General features: G+C 37.8%; 1 protein-coding gene and 1 long non-coding RNA gene across 3 annotated transcripts in view; both read left to right on the top strand.

The window, feature by feature from the left end:
* Positions 1–19,082, top strand: part of LOC139123450 (piggyBac transposable element-derived protein 4-like) — a 909,605-nt gene that overhangs the window by 167,535 nt on the left and 722,988 nt on the right. The gene's annotated exons all lie outside the window — the stretch shown is intronic.
* Positions 14,004–16,512, top strand: LOC139123436 (uncharacterized). Of its 2 annotated transcripts, XR_011549671.1 has the most exons (5): positions 14,004–14,289; positions 14,649–14,890; positions 15,217–15,293; positions 15,901–16,109; positions 16,481–16,512. It is a non-coding gene; the product is annotated as an uncharacterized lncRNA (long non-coding RNA). The 2 variants fall into 2 exon arrangements; XR_011549666.1 differs by lacking the exon at positions 16,481–16,512 and having other exon boundaries at positions 15,901–16,459.

The following is a 19,082-nucleotide window of genomic DNA, read 5'->3' as shown; positions in this document are numbered from 1 at the left end:
CGTTGATTTATCTGCTTGGAACTCTGTCAACAGGTTTATGTAGTCTTTTGATGTTGACTCACACTAAATGCCTGTAGTGTTATCAGTTTAGATATTTTCTTTTGAAAAGTGTGTCGAGTTGAACAATATTGTATGCTTATACAGAAAGTTTCATGTATTGAACTCAGCGATACTGTAATACATTTTTCTTGGTAATAATTAATTTGATATATCATTAATTTTACCATTTGCTTCAGTGTTTTATTTTATGTTTAGTATACAGCAACACCTACGCGAGCAAAAGCCCCTACGACCATGCACAAGTCAGAAAGCTCACAGTCCCAGTATAAAATTTAATTATGAAACGTCATGATAGCAGTTTGCTTGTACGTATGGCTTACATAATTTGGCGCCCAACGTGGGGCTGTGTTGCTGTTTTGCTGTGTTGATTTGTCAGCTTTGATTAGTGCAACCACTGTATTGTAATATTCATTTTTGCAATTGCAAGTGGGTGAATGATTTCATGTTGACTTGTGTGGTTAGGGCTCCCACTGTACTGTATTGACTTGATTTGAGTATACCGCAGTGCTGGTTTTGCTTTTCTTTTTGGAGTTATTGAGAACTGTAATTTCAGTCTTTTGCTGACTTTTTGCAGTTTGTAGAGTATTTTTTTCGTTTTTGGGATTTATTGCACCAACACTGTGATTGTTATTTCGGTAACATTTCTTGTCGGTGAACATTTGTAATTTGCATTTTCTTGAATTGAGTTTTTGTATTAATTTACATATTTGCAACCATGGCAACAGGTGGAAGTGTTGATTGTGATGAGAATTGCTCTGTGCTGGTTGATAATATTCCATATGAATGTACTAAAGAACAGATTCAGGAGCACATGAGTAGAGTTGGAGAAATTGTAAATTTCATATTACCTTTCAATTCTGAAACAAAACAAAATGAAGGTTATGGTATTTTTCAGTATGCAAATGAAACAATCGCTCGTGAAGCTATGAATACACTTAACAGGTCACCATTAGGGCCTGGAGTTGTTATTGTTGCTCATGTACCATCATTTATGAGAAAACAATTAAGACTGAGAGACATTGATCCTGTGTCAACGCAAACTGTGGAACAATCTTCAGAGTGTCCTGATAGTTCACAGCACGGTAGAGGTAGACAAACTACAGCGTCTCATGGTACCCAAAACATTGTTACCATGCCAACTAGTTCCGGTATTGGACAACCTCAAGTGACTTTGCCTACTGCACTGCTACAGTCTCCAAGAATTTCTACATTTTCTGGAAATACAAGTAACAAGTCTGATGTTAGTTTTGAAGCCTGGAAGTATGAAGTGGAATGTTTGATAGGAACACACACTGCTGATGTTTTGTTACCCGCTGTAAAGAGGTCACTCAGAGGTCAGCCAGGAGAGATTGTGATGCGTATGGGTTCCAGTGCTACTATACAGTCAATCATTTCTAAATTAGAAGGCATCTATGGTGTTGTTGAGAGTGGTGCAACTCTGTTACAACAAGTTTACAACAGTGTGCAGAGGGAAGGAGAATCTGTTGCTGATTTTGGTTGTCGTCTTGAGTTAGCCATTCACAAAGCCAAGGAGCGTGGAGGAATAGCTGCTGCTGCTATTGACGAGACTCTTAGAACTGTGTATTGGAGAGGACTAAGAAATGAACAGATAAAGAATGTTGCAAGACATGAGTATAGAAGTTGTGAAACTTTCGATAAACTACTACAAGTAGTAAGACTTGCAGAGGAAGAGGTGCGTGAATCTAGTAAACAGGACAGTGCTGAGATAACGTCCCAACTACTGTAAAACGTTCAAAGCTTAGCAAAGCTCAGCAGTCAGTAGTTTCTGAGCAAGTGAAAAAAGAGTCGGCATCAGAAATTGCAGCATTACGCAATACCATAGAAAGTCTGACAAAACGTTTGACACTCCTTGAAAAGAAAGATAGTACGTCTTCTACAGAAAGAGGAAGGCCACGTGAGCGTAGATCAGCAAGAAATCGTGGTACCTGTTACAATTGCGGTGATGAATGATATTATGCAAGGAACTGTCCAAAATCTAGGAAGCCTTTCAAAGAGACTCATGATTTTCAGCCTAAAAGAGACCCTGCATCAACAGGAACACAGCGAGCAGTAAGTAATAAATTAATTCAAAGCCCAAAAGACATATTACTTGGTAGTGCGAGTGTTATGGACAGAATTGTTGGTGAAGCCAATGAAGAGACTGCTTTTATAAATGGTATATCTTGTAAGAGTTTGATCGACACTGGCTCTCAGGTAACCACCATTAGTGAGTCATTCTACAAAGAACATTTGTCTGACATTTGCATACAACCAGTGGCAGACTTATTGTCCATTGAAGGCGCTGGTGGTCAGAACGTACCATACCTTGGGTATATAGAATTAGAGATAACTTTTCAATCAGAAGCTTTTGGTTGTGAAGATTCTTTTGATGTATTGACACTTGCAGTTCCTGATAACAGCTACAAATTAGAGTGCCGCTTACAGTAGGTACCAACCTAATGAGTGAATGTAGACAGTATTGCCGGCAGAAGTGTGGGTCAAAGTTCATGAGGCATACAGTGATGTCAACTGCTTGGAAGACTGCCTATAGCCGCCTGAATGCAAGGGATCGTTTTAGTGGAAGGAAGGGACGCATTGGTCTAGTGAAAGCCAGTTCAAAGGAACCAGTGAAGATATTACCTGGTCAATCTACTGTGCTTGATGGTGTGACAAAATCTGGTCCCAAAGGAGATGAGTATACTGTCGTCGTAGAGCCTGTTAGTGAAACTGGTCTATCAGGAAGTCTGATGATTAGTCCTACTGCTGTGATAATGAAATGTTATGGTAGAAAATGCCATGTTCCGGTACAAGTGTACAACATTTCAGCGAAGCCTGTTACAGTTAGACCAGGAGATGTACTTGGTGAAGTGTACACAGTCACATGGGCAGGACAACCTTCCAGCTATGAGGCATTGTGTCAGCGACAATCTGTGAGTGGTCCTATTGCAGTTGCTAATGATGTTAACTCTACTCTATCAAGCTCTCGATTCATGAGTAGTACGTCATCAACAAAGGAACAGAAACTTGTGTTTGACCTTAGTGACTCTCCATTGGATAAAACACAAAAGAGACAGGCATATCAGCTACTAAACAGAATGTCTCCAGTATTTGCTCAAAATGATGATGATTTGGGTTACACAACAGCTGTAGAGCACAGAATACCTCTTATTGATGATCAGCCATTTCGAGAACGATATCGTAGAATACCGCCCTCACAGTATGATGAGCTGCAGAAGTTGTTACAGAGCATGCTTGATGGTAATGTAATACGAGAGTCGCATAGTCCTTATGCATCGCCTATTGTTTTAGTTACCAAGAAAGATGGCTCTACACGTCTTTGCATCGACTATAGAAGACTTAATGCAAAAACTATCCGAGATTCGTATGCGCTGCCTAGAATCGAAGAGTCTTTAGATGCACTTAGCGGTTCACAGTGGTTTTCATCCATAGATCTGAAGAGTGGGTACTGGCAAATAGGTGTAGCCGAGGAAGACAAGCCAAAGACAGCCTTCGTGACACCACTTGGTTTCTTTGAGGCCAATAGAATGCCATTTGGGTTGATGAATGCTCCCAGTACATTTCAACGTCTTATGGAGAAGTGCCTAGCAGATTACAACTTTAAGCAATGTCTAGTCTACTTGGATGACATTATAGTGTTTTCAGCTAACTTTTGATGACACTTGTAGAGACTTGAAGTCATATTAGAACATTTACAGTCTTATGGTTTGAAAGTGAAGTTGTCAAAGTGTCAGTTCTTCAGAAAAGAAGTAAAGTATCTTGGACATGTGGTCTCTGGAGAGGGAATAAAGACTGACCCTGAGAAGGTTGCGACTTTAAAGACATGGCCAGTTCCGAAAAATGCAAAGGAAGTGAAGTCATTCATTGGATTTGCTGGTTACTACAGGCGTTTTGTTGAAGGATTCTCAAAGATTTGTAAACCTCTGCATGCACTTATGGGAGGTCAGCCAAAGAAGAAAGGAAAGCAGGTGAATAGTTAACGACAAGAGTCATCTGAGATTGTGTTCAAGTGGACCCCAGAGTGTCAGACTGCGTTTGAAATTCTGATTGAGAAGCTTACATCACCACCTACTCTGGCATTTGCAGACTACAGCCTACCGTTTGAACTGCACACGGATGCATGTTTCACAGGGCTTGGGGCAGCCCTCTACCAAGAGCAGGATGGAAGGAAACGAGTTATGGCATATGCTCGTAGAAGCCTTTCCCAGAGTGAGAGAAACTACCCAGCACATAAACTGGAATTCTTAGCATTAAAATGGTCTGTAACTGAAAATTTCATGATTACTTGTATGGTAACAGATTTAAAGTAGTAACAGACAACAATCCACTTACATATGTAATGACATCTGCAAAGCTGGATGCTACCGGCCATAGGTGGCTTGCTGCATTGTCAATGTATGATTTCACATTAGAGTATCGTCCAGGACAGAGAAATGGTGATGCTGATGGTTTATCACGCAGAGCACATGACAGTGACCAGACTGAGAACAAGTTAGAGACTACAGAAGATGTGATTCAAGCTGTTTGTCACTATCACACTCAAGGTATTGATTGTAAACAGGCAGTAGATAAACCACCAGTCCTTCTCAACACAGTATGTGCCACTCCTGATGGTGTACCAAAGACTTTGGAAGAGACTTTGCCTTGCCCAGGTGTAGAGTCATTGCCGGTCATTACCATGGATGAATGGAAACATTATCAACAGGAAGATGATGTAATTGGCAGAATCTGTGATCTGAAAATGGGGAGTAGATGCCCAAGTACAAGAGAAAGAAAATCAGAATCGCCGGATGTACAGCTATTACTGAAGGAGTGGGATCGTCTATGTTGGCGAAATGGAGTGTTACATCGTTGTCGTAAAACTGTAGATGGCCAGAACACATTCCAGTTGTTTTACCAAAGCCTTCAGAAGTAGAGCTATGGAAGGAGTTCATGATCAGATTGGACATCTTGGAAAAGAACGGACATTAGATCTACTGAGAACTCGCTTTTATTGGCCAAAGATGTCTCAAGATGTAGATGCCAAGATTGACAATTGTAAACAGTGTATTTTGCGTAAATCAACGGGAAGACAAGTGATAGCACCATTGGTAAATGTACGTACTTCTCAGCCCATGGAGTTAGTTTGTATGGACTACTTAACTCTTGAAGAGTCTAAAGGAGGAGTTGCTAATATCCTGATGATTACTGATCATTTTACTCGTTACGCTGTTGCGGTGCCAACCAAGAACCAGACCGCTAGAACCACTGCAAGAGTACTGTTTGATCATTTTCTGGTCCACTACGGATTTCCAGCAAGATTACATTCTGACAGAGGACGGAACTTTGAATCCGGAGTGATAAGTGAACTTTGTAAGATAGTTGGTATCGTCAAATCGAGAACGACACCATACCACCCACAAGGGAACGGACAGGTGGAACGCTTTAACAGGAGTCTTTTGAGCATGCTTGGTACGTTGACAGATGAGAAGAAACAAGATTGGAAGTCATATGTTCCACCATTAGTACATGCATATAACTGTACAAGGAACGATGCTACAGGATATGCGCCTTGCTACCTGATGTTTCGAAGACATCCATGTTTACCTTTTTATGTTTGCATGGGCATTTAGCCTGATAACGAAGGACAGATGAGTCATCATGAGTATGCTGAAACATTGAGGAAGAGATTCAGTAATGCCTATGAACTTGCATCGTAAGTCGCTAAGAAGGCAGCTACAAGTAACAAGAATCAATATTACAGGAAATCTCATGAGGCTATACTCAGACAAGGTGACCGTGTACTAGTCAAGAATGTCAGGATCAGAGGAAAGCAGAAGTTGGGAAAGTCAGCCTTATAGAGTTGTCAAACAGTGCGATCCAGACCTACCCGTTTATGTGGTTTGTCCAGAGAATAAACAGGGAAGGAAACGTACATTACACAGAAACCTGTTATTACCATGTTCGGCACTGCCATGGCCTGAAACTCTTCAGCAGGACAGAGAGCTTGCGCCTCAGAAACGAAGAAGCAAGAGAAGAGAGTTCGTTGAAAGAGATATCTGTAGTTACCATAGTGATGAAACTTCAGACGACTCATCAGAAGAGGATTATGAGGTAGTTACTGTACCTTCTGTTGTGCCTGTGTTTCATCATGATAATTCTGAACCTGAAAACGTTGATATTGTCCCAGCAGATTTAGCAACAACTGAAACCCAGAATGTTGATAACCTGCCAGATGATATACCAGATGCAACTGAAGTTCAAAAGGGTAGTATTCAACCTGCAGATGAAGGCAGCCACATTGACACTGAAGATGTCGGAGCATGGGAAGATGAATCACGAGAGGATGTTGCATCAGAAGCCCATGAATCAATGTTGAGAAGATCATGTAGAGCCAGGAAACCACCAGACCGTCTTACTTATTCACATTGACATGTAAAACCTGATTGGGTAATCAGAGCAGAATTTCTTGCATCTATGAAAACTCAGTTTTCTGAAGAGTCGAGTAATATTTGTAAAGCAATTATTGATATTGTGTCAAAAGTATAACTTGTTGATAGTGATATAATTAAGATATCTTTCAGAGTTTTTGTATATTTGTTTGTTTTCATGGTTTTTGTATGTTTATGACGGGACGTCATTCTATAAACCAGGGGAGAATGTAGAGCATGATGTAATGCATCCTTTGTCATGTAAATTCTATAGCATGTACAGCGCCACCAGTGGTACTTTGATACTTAGTCTGTGTATTCATTCAGTGTGTGTAGTAACAAGATGGCGGATGCAGTGACACCATACAGTGTACGCTCTGAGTGAGTGAGACATCCAGTCTCTAATCCAAGCCATCCGGCCTAAATTGATGTACTGCCATGAAGATATGTAACTAAAGCAATTCATGCTTCAGTTTGGAACAAGTTTGTCAGTGTTTTGGCAATTTATGGTCCATAGGAAGTCTTCGATGAGTCTGTTCCATATAGTGCCATTGACGCCCGTTCATGCTGTGTTGCAACTCATGAAGAAGTGTCATTTAGTCTGGTAAATATAACTGAACTTGATACAACACAGTTGCAGTTTGTAACATACTGTCAATTCGAACGCTATGCTGCCGTCATTGACATTGTGAGACGTTTAGAAAGAGAGTAACTTTCTCAGTGTTGTGTTGCTTTGAGAAGTTGCTGAACACAAAGAAACGAGTAACTCAGCCATGTGCATTATGCAAATTAGCAAAAGTTGAGAAACATCTGTGTCGAGTGTTTCCAGAACAGACTTTCGCTTGCTGTTGACTTCATTACCTGAGTATATACGTTTGTTCAAGTACTGTATCCTGTAATGTTAGTCGCTGATACCGAGAAGTCAGTTTGCTGTCATTTCAAAGGAAGATTGCCGTGTATCTGAACACTAAAGCCATCGAGTACCAGCAGTTGGAAGCCTATACGAGTGATGTTGTGTTTGTTCATGACTGTATAGCATCGTTGAATTATCTGCTTGGAACTCTGTCAACAGGTTTATGTAGTCTTTTGATGTTGACTCACACTAAATGCCTGTTATCAGTTTAGATATTTTCTTTTGAAAAGTGTGTCGAGTTGAACAATATTGTATGCTTATACAGAAAGTTTCATGTACTGAACTCAGCAATACTGTAATACATTTTTCTTGGTAATAATTAATTTGATTTATCATTAATTTTACCATTTGCTTCAGTGTGTTATTTTACGTTGAAATGAACAACACCAACGTGAGCAAAAGCCCCTACGACCATGCAAAAGTCAGAAAGCTCACAGTCCCAGTATAAAATTTAATTATGAAACGTCATGATAGCAGTTTGCTTGTGCGTATGGCTTACATATATATATATATATATATATATATATATATATATATATATATATATATATATATATATATATATATATATATATATATATATATATATATATATATATATATATATATATATATATAAACAAATATACATTGAGAATGACAAAAACACAATCTGATGAGACTTGCTACAGAGGCTGATCACACCAAATGTATCAACCGTTAAAGATATTAAGGATTGACATGAAAGATAAGTGCTTATTTGCATATTAAATGAACTTTCTAGTTAGGGATGTATATCTGAATTGGCTAGACCAAAGTTGATAAAACTTGGCATGTATATTAAAGATACTATGATATTAAAATTATTGAACGACATTAAGCATTTTTACTTCAGCCAATTCCGAATATGCATATTTAATGAGCTTTCCAAATTAGGCATATATATATGAATTGATAAGACCAGAGTTTACGAAACTTGCTACATATATTGAAGATGCTATGATTAAAGATTCTTGAAAGTCATTAAGCAATTTTACTTTATCCAATTCCCAATTTGCATATTAAATAAACTTTTGAATTGGGGATATATATTAAATAGATTTGTTCAAAATAAATGAAACTAGCTATGTACATTAGATATATTATGATATAAATTATTGAAAGTCTTTGAACGGTTTTACTTCAGCCAATTCCTAATATGTATATTTAATGAACTTTCCTAATGAGTTATACATATCTGAATTGACTTCGCCAAGGTTGATGAAACTGGCTATGTATATTGAAAATACCAGTATACAACATTAATGAAAGCCATTAATTAGTTTAGCCAATTTCTTCTTCACATATTTAATGAGCTTTGTCAATTAGGGATATTTATCTGTATTGACTAGACCAAAGCTGACGAAACTTGCTATTTATGTTAAAGATGCTATGATACAATATTATTTAACTTTTTTTCAGCCAAAACCTAACTTGCATATTTAATGTGAACATTTTAGTCAATTTATATTTGCATGTATAATGAACTTACCTAATTAGGGATATATACTGGGATTTACTTGATTAAAGTTGGCAAAACATGGTATGTACATTTATACCAGTTTTAACAATATTTAAAGTCATTTCGTATTTTAACGTCAGCGCATTTCCAATTTACATATCTAACAAGCTTTCACAGTTTGGAATATATAGTTGAAGGATTGACCAAAGGCAATTACACTGCTATATTAAAGTGGTGATACAATGACAGCAGTCAAAGAAATTAATATTTTTATTTCAGCTAATTACATATTGAATACTTAATGACCTTTAAAATTGCTCTGTGGTGAATATTGTTCATTATGTTGATCATAATACTTCAATGAAGTTGCAAACTTATATCAAAGGTTTAAATTTGCACATAAATGCGATATATAGAGAAACACGTGAGCATTTTCAGATCATATCTGGTGACTATTTTTCTTACATATCGGGTCATTGTTAAACAAATTTTTACTTCCTGTGTAAAGATTACAGAGAACTGTAGACAGAGTACTTTAAGACTCTGATTTTCGCTCTCCTAGTCGTATTTACTATACATTTTGAAATTTGTTACCATTTAGACAAAGGATTGTTCTTAATGAATCAGTCTTAATGTACACAGTCCAAGATAATTCAGTTCCTGAATATTTGAATGTTTTAGAAGTGTCCGGAACGTCTACAGTCGTAGTACAAGATCAGTAGAAAGAAATGAATTACACATTCAAAGACACAGATCACAAGTTTTAAGAGACGTTTTACGGATAACAGTGTCAAAATAAGAAATAGTTTACCAACATATTTCAAATTTTGCTCTTCTCTCCATTCTTTTAAAATGAAATGTAAGTTTCATCTTTTGAGCAAAATGTGCTTCTAAATCCATTTTTGGCCATTTTAAATATTTTTCGCCTGTTCTTGCTGTCTTAATGTTTGTTTTTCCCTGTCCTTTTTTATATTTAATGTGCATATTGTATTTTTTTTTGCTTCTGACACTGTGTGAGAAGAGCCTTTGGCTCAACAGTCTAAGGAGTTTTAATAAGGTATGATATTATATAATAATAATAATAATAATAATAATAATAATAATAATAATAATAATTAATATTATTAATATAAGTATTATATAGAAATAATAACGCGAATAATAATAGGTTCAATTTCCGTGAAAATTTCACCATAAGGGTATTTTGGGTCGAAAAGACCAAATATGATATCGATTTCACTGCCCCATGTTTCCATGGTAACCATTTTAGGGGTTGAAAATGTTACTATTTCCCTAATTCCTATTAAAGAACTATTGATTGATGTAAAAATTGATAATAAGGGTTTTCCTGGTTAGCTCACCCAAAAAAATAAAAACCATTTTAATGTGAGATGTTTCCATGGCAACCATTCAGGAGTAAAAATTACCAGTTTTTCAAAGATTCCACCTAAAATCCAGGAATCAACAAAATGTGTTATATCAAAGGGATATTTTGGGTTAGAAAGACCAAATATCCAGTGTAAAAATCCAGTAATCAACAGAAATATTATACCAAAGGGTTATTTTGGCTTAGAAACACAGAACATGATATCCATTTTTACTGCCCTGTGTTTCCATAGTAACCTATTTTCAAAGTTTTTCCAAATTCCATTGAAAGTAATCCCAGTTACTATGCAAATACTCTCCTAAGTGTATTTATCACAGCATGAACTCCATGTTCATTTTTGTTTCATGTTGCCATGGTAACCATTTAGGTAACCACAGGTTTTTTTTATTTAAAACCATGCATATTTTAGACCAGGGGTATCTTTTTCGTTAACCAGACAAGAAAAGGCTATTTTACGAGATTCTGCCCATAAGGTGAATTTTCTAGTCTTTTGATGTGTATACTTGTACACCTTTAATACCCAAGGAAACAGGTATAATGGACGATAGTGGGACTCAAAAGTTTTGTGACCTATTAACAACCCGTTTCACTCTCAGAGTTGTATGCAAATTTTAAAAGTCGCCATGACAACCTGGCAACAACATGGCCTTTTCAGCACTGAGACATACTGTAGCAGGGCTAAAAATTGGCCTCGGCCCTTCTGCCGGAGGAGGCATAATTTCTGTGTCATTGTGATTGATACATTATTATCAAAATGCAACGGGAATGCGTTTTATTGGCCATCGTTTCCTGTGCCGGTCATTCAAGTAGTCAGTTCAGATATTGAAACTTTGTTGCAAAGTTCCACCGCACGACAGATCGTCTTCGTAATTTCCAGAACAAAGTCACATTATGTACCTAGCTTGGTTTGACTGCATTTATCTACTTCGTCCCAAAGTGACGGACTGATCTTTCAACCTTTCAGCTTGGTGAAAAACGCATTTATTAATCGCCAAAGGCCTGTGGATTCGGTTATTTTGCACAAGTGCTACATGGACATAGGAAAAAGTTTCGACTCACCTAGCCTCTCGATTGTTGAATACAACCATGGTCCATGATGAGAGTTTTCGAATAAAAAACTGTAGCCGTGCTCGAATACAAATGTCTTCTCATTAAATTACGTCATTTACTGTCTGTTCTGTGCTGTTTTGTGTCTATGTTTACAACTATTGTCTTACAAATTTTGACCTAGTGTTATTGGATTGTGGATTGGTATGATTGCGATTATTATACAAGCGTTAGCATTCCAAACCTGTCACCCTTTTTTTTTCAAAGTTTGGAGAAGGGGTATTTCCATCTGAATGATTGAACGACGTGAAACGCAAAATTCCATCGCATATTATCCGGCAATATGTGCACTGTACAGTAGAAATACTGTATACGCTGCAGCCAGTGCAGGTACGTATTTTACGGTATAAGCTTATACTCCACAAAATGGCCACAGGCGGCGTGAACTTTCTGAAAGGATTTCCTAAACGTCCTCCTTGGTACCTTAGAGACTTACATGTGATGTCCTGGAAAGTATTCTCTGCAGTAATTCCAGTTTCTGTCAACATGCACACATTTTATAGCTCAACGACATGATAGCACGAGACAGTTCTACGGTACTATACACATTCTCGAGCTCGCAGGCTCAATTGCGCATGCTCATACTGGCAGACTACGTCACCTGATTCGTCACCTGTGTTTGCTTCCGGCGCGGCTGACTTGGCAACTAAGGTTGAGCAAACAAATAACGAACAGCCGAACGCACTCTCAGTGATGGCGGCCATCGTATTGTATGCATACCGAGACGATCGCTCGCCGTGCGCGTGTTGTTCCTCGAATTCTGACCCATAAACATTTAAAAAATGCATTCAAATGTGATAGTGAAAGCTGTTCTCAATTAACAAGGTGGCATACTCAGCATAGCTGGATGTTTATCGCTAGTTTACCTTTGACCTCGCGATATTTGCAGGAGAAGTTTCTTAGCACGGACAACTCGATAACATAAAGCATGGCGGTCTGTAAGTATTTTCATTAATGTGTTGTGTAATTTAAGAGGTTCAGATTTTAAGTAAATCAATTTTAACTAGATTGACACCGATTTAACCGTGTCCGCAGTGATTTAATCTGTACATTTTATGGCGTGATTTGTCATGGGTTATTTTTTATGCGTGTGGGTTTTTTGTTTACGTCCATATGTGCGTTGCAGTTGAGCATAGTTTTTCGGACCATCACGCATGTCTCCCTGGTAACGGGTTTGTTTACACACTGGCATATTTTCTGGTGCCTTTTTCAATCGTCTGTTGGCCTAGACTGTGAAAATGTCATTCGAATTTCATGCTCGTGTGTTAAAAAAACGGTGTCGTATTTGTGCACGGAAAATAAATGGCACAAGTTATCCATGCTCCAATTTTATCATGGAGTTAAAGAATTGTTTCAGAGTACAGTTTTAGTGAAGACATTCTGACGTTCACCCGTCCAATTTTTGTTGTCTCTGTAAGAGAGTCATTGCTTCATGGCAGCAGGCAGAAAGCAATAACAAAACCTATCGGCCAGGGACACACGTAGTGAAATGGTCCAGACACTGTAGAGTACGAGGATTTGCGGTGTGTGATGTATTGTGTAAGGCAGGAAAGAAAAAGAAAGAGTAAAAACAGGGCAGACCAAGTCAATACCAAGGCAGTGACATTTCTGATATCACTGGCAAGGAGACAGGAAAGACGGGGAAACTACAGAGTGAAACTCATGGCAGTACAAATCTAACAGCAGCTGTAAAACAGAGGGCAGGAAAAAGATGAGAAGATTCATTCCCTTGCAGAGACAGAGGTTCAATGATCTCATTGAAGAAATGGAGTGTCCCATTTGCAAAGACATAATAGATGGACCAATACAACTTTTGTGTGATGGACCACATGTGTTTTGTGCTGAATGTTTGTGTCAGTGGTTGCAAGTTTCTTCATCCTGTCCTGTGTGCCGTCTCTATTATGTGTGAATCTATTGTAAGTCCCCCCATTGCTTTTTCAAACATGCTATCAAATGCCACAGTCACATGTGATTATGGGAATGTCGGTTGTAAGTCAGTTGTGCCACTGCAAGATCTGCAACACAACACCGAACAGTGTGTTTTACCAGTCCATTGCTGGAGACCAGAAGAAGCCACCCTACTCCAGTCCCCATTCCTGACACAATCAATACCGAGACATCAAATGATGAAACATCAAGGGATAGGCAGAACAATATATGTGCAGTGAAGGCCGCAGAAATTGTGTTGCAGAATGTATCAGCGGTGCATATGCTGCTACAGTATGAAGAAATTGCAACAACACTTGTCAAGAAAAAAAACGAAGCAAACAGAAGTGATGATAGTTTGATAAAGGTTAAAACCAAGGGCCAGGTGAGTTTTTTACCAGCATTACTCTTGCTGATCTATACCCACATATCAATATACAGTTAGATTTTGGAGTAAATTCTTCTGATAAAGCTATCATGGAATATGATAATTTGTAAATTTGTATTTGTAATAACATTTATTTGGTTTTGCAGTACATGTGTGACCTGGTAGTGGTTCAACAAATTAATTTCATCAAGTAATGAGCTAGTCCAATTTCATGAATTTATCACCCACATATACTTTTGAAAGATAAATTTGGTTTTTCAATTTTTGGTGTGATTTTTTTCAGCCATTGTGTTTTACATATACACCAAGCCACGAAAAACAACCTCAGAAGCTAGCACTAGGACAAGACGTCAGAGGGTGTTGCAGTTAAGTCAGAGGAGAGACATTGTCAGTGGTGGTGATGTGATGCTGCAGCTGAGTGAGAGGAGGTGAGACACCAACAAAAGGACAAGAAGGAAAATCCTCCAGATCTTGGGACTCACTCCTGACATACCTCCAGGTGCTGGCCTTCACTTGAAAGTTGCTATGGGAACAACATGGGCTGCCAAGAGGAAATTACGGCGTTACTTCAAGGCATGGCATGTGAATATTGGAAGTGAGGTATGTTATGCAGGTCATTTTCCCCCACACTCATCAAGTCACTGTCCTTCTTGACCTCACAACCATGAATTTAATTAGTCATGTTTGGAATTTCTGGAAATTTAATTAGTTGTGTAAGAGAGAGAATTTTAGAACAGTAATTAGCATGTCAATAAAAGTTCTAGATTGTTCTTATATGCTCTTATATAAGCACATGAGTATTAATATTGGGACAGCAGGCTTGCAGTCAGACTTTTGGGATTGTGTGCAAACTCTATTATGATCATGTAGAGAAAGACTGGATAAGTAATCTTGTTATCACATATTACTGAATATATGTGTTACTGTTGTTTTTGCATCTTGTTCATATTTGTCTTCAGGTCTAGCAAACTTACCTGGCATGGTACAATACCTACCAGTGAAATTTGGATAAAGTTAGGTGGGGACAAGGGTCAGGGAACCATGAGAATGGTTTACCAAGTTGCTAACATCAGTAATCCAAATGTAGCAGATAATACAGTGATTTGGAGTACATTTGCAGCACCTGATTCCTATTACAATTTAGAAATAGCTTTAGCTGTTAACAGAGGTCAGGTAGACAAACTGGATGGCACAAATGGAAGTAAGTCTAAACATGCATACTGTGTTTTACTAAACAATGAACAGATTGTACCGTATATCTATTTTGGTACAATATTTGGAACTTCAGATACATACATATTGGTTATCCAAGTTTAATACATGCATTATACTGCTGATCCAAAAATCTGAAAAACAATGTGCAAATCTGACCAAACTTATGCAACATAAATATGATACCTACATTAAAAAGTACAAAAGGCAAAGTTGTTTTCTTGCATGTACAAAATGCATTGATGTGTAGAAACATGGGCATTAATTTAGAATGGTGTGGACAATTGTCTTACATTCCACTTTGATTTATTTCAGGGACAAGACACTATTAGCACGGATGATGGGAGATTATGAGTATCTGGCCGAGAGTTATGGAATGTCTGGACCAAATGGTATGAAATGTATACTTGCATGCTATGATTTATACATAAGAAAAGTTGAGGCACTGACAGGACAGGCAGTTTATTGTGTACACTTCAGTTTTACCTATGATTTATATGTGTACGTCCTTGACCTATCAGTTTGCAATATGTGCGTCTGTTAATAATCAGCATGCATTGTGTATGATATGCTGTAGAACACAATTATGATAATTTGTTGTAGTTTTTCGTTGACTTAAGACATTCACAGCTAACATTGATTAGTCAGATAAATTTAAAGGAAGGGGTACACTGTGGGTCAGATCTTGATAAATACTGTATTTGCAAGCTATTGACAATGATGTTTTGCTCGGTAGAAATTCTTGTGTTTATTTCTCAATTTAATTCTTACACATAGTATTAATATGTAAACTGGCAATGCAAAATGTAGTAACCATGAATTTCTTTGTAATAAATATTTAAATTGATAAGTTTGCATATTACAGGTACATCCTCTCCAAGAGTTCACACATGCACATCAAATTGACTTCATGAACACCAGTCATGTCTATACCCACTAAGGTTTTTAAGTAATTATGTCAGTTTTGTTCCTTGTCTTCCTCACATTGAAATACTTTAGGGAAATATTTTTGCGTATGCTGTGTGATCAGCAAGGAACAAGCACAGTTGCCGAAGGAGGAACAACCATTGTCATCAATGAAGAAGAGAACCCTTGATGATATCAGAAAATGTCACAGTGAATTTCTTTCAACTGGTTGAAACCTAAGGCATGCCATGCAGCACTACAATAGTGTCAGAAAGCCACTTTTCAATGTACCACTGCACAGAGTATGTACTAATCAATTCAATCCACTATGTTGTTTGCTTCCATTGACCAACTAAACATATAGCTCTGTTCTGTTTCAATCAGTTCACTTTACCTTTCTCTGAACAGTTCAACAGACCACACTGTGACCTATCTACATGCATGCATGCCACTATGTCCATAACGGTGTGCACAAATAGAAGTTTATTAGTGAAGCTATATGCGAAAACAAGTTGACAATGAAGCCAGCACATGTCAGCATTTGTGATCGATCTAGTTGTTGTATATTTGTATGTAGTGTTTTCTTCATAAATAGGTAGGTATGAACGTTACAAGATATTGTCATACATTAAAAGTAAAAGATACATGTGCTAACCCTTATATTTTATCACAGGTTGCAGTCCCAGGTTGCACATCAGTCCTGGCTTGTTTTAAAAGTTTTTCACCATGATGGAAGCTAGCTGTGCAGTACTGGATATCAAGATCATCACGACTCTGGAGAGAGATGATGACATTGATTAACCCGTGCTGAAGCCTGCTGGATTTGCTTTTGACACATATGTGGCCATGTTGAAACAAGTCGAGACATTACAGTGTGAAGGGTAGAGTTGACTTTTCAGATCCTCATATTCAGATCCTCAGATCCTCCGATTCAGATCCTCAGATCTCAGACCTGAAATCCTATAACTTCAGACGCAGATTCGGAATTAAAAATTCACAACTTTCAAAGTTTGATGTAATACACTGATAAATTAGATATAATTTAGATTTGAAAAGGCTTTAGAAATTATTTTATTTCTATCTTGAATCTTGAACTTAAAAACTTCGATCTCAGAATCAGAACATCATCAGTCGAAGACAGGGTGCGCAATGATTCAACTTGTTATATCATCACGTGAACGTTCCCTCTATAGTCAATACATAGAGACATAGAGATAAACACACACCAGCTATCGAACGATCAAGACCACGATGATCATGTAAATGCTGGCTATCGGCAGTCCGTATTTTACTATCGTTCAAAATATTGATGGCGAGGGAATATAACTAATCCATGTTGGAAGCCAGTGACCCCGGGCGGGCTAAATCAGAATTCAGGGAGTCGGAAGAAGCAAGTTAGCTAATCTGTAATTGTAGACCCGTGTTCGTTGAAACTTGTTAAGCGAAAATGTTTATGTAGACGTCCGACTATTTTGTTTTCATTCATAACTGCCTTGTATATGTCATATTCAAATTATTTTTTTTAAAAATTGCAATCATACTGTTTAATACGGTTATTGTAAAAGGCTTGTAAATTTGAATCTGCATCTGAAGTTGTAGGATCTGAAATCTGAGATCTGAGGATCTGAATCTGAGGATCTGAGGATCTGAATCTGAGGATCTGAAAAGTCAACTCTACCAGTGTGAAGCGAAAGAACTCCAAGAAGAAGCTAAGACCTTGGCTGATAGTGTTGAAAAGGCTCTCCTTGCTGATGATGACTGTGACGATGATGGTGATGATGACGACAACGGTGAAGATGATGGCAGACCGCCACTAATGACCTTTGGCAAAGTTAAAAAGCCCAGGAGAAAGTGCAGGAACTCAGTGAAGAAGCTGACAGGAAGGTTAGTATTTATGAATAGAAGATCATACTACATTAACAAAATAAAAATACATGATTTTGTGCTAATTTTGACATCTTGTGAGACACAATTAATTTCAGTGGCAGTGAGTTGCTAGCCAAGTCAAACTTTTTATCAAACTGGAATAGTTGCCATGTTAAATAAACATGTAATATTTGTTTAGCATGGTGTGAAATTTCCTGTATCATGTGAGAACACCCACAGATAACCTGTCTAGCAACCTGAGATCTCAGAGGGTCTCCTTCATCTTTGAAAATGGCATATTGATACCAGAAGTAACATATTGATACCAAAGTAAGATCATTTTTGTGATGATAAGCAATAACATTGTAAATCTCAAGTGCACAGTCATGTCTATGCTGCATTTTCATAATTTTGGCTTGTGCACATTTGTAGTGCAGTCAATACTTTCCAGACAACACAGTGTTTATCTTTGTTTTCTTAGATATCTGAAGCTACAGACGTAAAAGCGAAACTGCCAAAACAATGTGGTTTTGTAGTCTGCGGTATTGACCAAGCTCTGCAGTCATTTGGTGTTGGACGTCATTCTTACCACGGGCAGGCATTCATCGGAAATCATGTGAACAGTGCTGTAAAGTATGTGTTTTACAACTGTACACTGTTTTGTTGCTAAAGTCATTAAAAGGTTCAGTATTCTGCTTGTCATGATTTTCAAGCTTTCAGTGTCAGATTTATTGTGTGTTATATATATACTACAGAAGATGTATTCGTCTACATTATTTTGACCTACTTTCAGTGAAACAACTCTGTTTGCTTCTTTGAAAGAAAGTTATCATATCCTTTTTTTTTATTTTTTGTGTTTCAGGAAGAAAACATTCAAACGTTGTGCAAGAGCGTCATCAGGACCACAGCAAGAATATGCCCATAGCTGAATGAACAGGCTGCACACATTTGTGGTCTGTATAAGCCAATATTTTCAAAATTTGCAGCCTGCCATAATCTTTAGAGTACAAGCAATAGAATGTCAGATGAATATATTAGCATTCTCAGTTCAAACATATCACATTTAATGGCATATTACAGAGAACACTTTCCTAATGAAAGTGTACCCCCCAAATGCATATGTTAGAAGATCATGTCATCCCTCAGATTGAAATCACAGGGTTGGCTTTGGTTTCCTCACAGAACGGTGTAGAGAGTATCCATCATGAGATTAGGAAGGGAATGGACGGGTATAGTAAAGTACCTGGCCATAATGGTTTAACCCTTTGAACCCTAAAGGCTGGTATACCGGCCTATTTGAGTTGACTTTATATCCTGAAGGGCCGGTATACCGGCCGTGGCGCCTAACCATTTAACAGCCAATCAAATAGCTTGTTACTACACGTTTGTGGCATCCAAACGTTGTGATG

This window comes from Ptychodera flava, chromosome 2 (genome assembly GCF_041260155.1).
Source record: "Ptychodera flava strain L36383 chromosome 2, AS_Pfla_20210202, whole genome shotgun sequence".
NCBI lineage: Eukaryota > Metazoa > Hemichordata > Enteropneusta > Ptychoderidae > Ptychodera > Ptychodera flava.
The sequence above is the reverse complement of the archived record's forward strand: the minus strand, read 5'-3'. Positions and strand labels throughout refer to the sequence as shown.